The sequence below is a fragment of the Penaeus monodon genome, chromosome 24, assembly GCF_015228065.2.
Source record: "Penaeus monodon isolate SGIC_2016 chromosome 24, NSTDA_Pmon_1, whole genome shotgun sequence".
Lineage (NCBI taxonomy): Eukaryota > Metazoa > Arthropoda > Malacostraca > Decapoda > Penaeidae > Penaeus > Penaeus monodon.
In genome coordinates, this window is record NC_051409.1 from 11496269 (window position 1) to 11496476 (window position 208).

Sequence of the window (208 nt, forward strand, 5' to 3'; positions counted from 1 at the left end):
CCATCGAAATAGCACACGGTGTAGTTTAATTCATCTAAACAGTATATTGTCCTAGCAAGTTCCATATGTACCTATGCTATGTAGGGCCTAACCTTTCTCTAAGGTCATGATGATGTTTTTTCATTAATGAAATTCCTAGTGCGAGGATTAATTAACTGACTGGACCTCATACCCCGTTAACCCCTTTGAACTGGATAACCAGGTCATG

At 39.4% G+C, this 208-nt stretch overlaps 1 protein-coding gene across 3 annotated transcripts in view; it reads right to left on the reverse strand.

Moving 5' to 3' along the window:
- LOC119588580 (methenyltetrahydrofolate synthase domain-containing protein-like) overlaps window positions 1-208 on the reverse strand; it is a gene marked incomplete in the record, with an annotated part of 56358 nt that overhangs the window by 22134 nt on the left and 34016 nt on the right.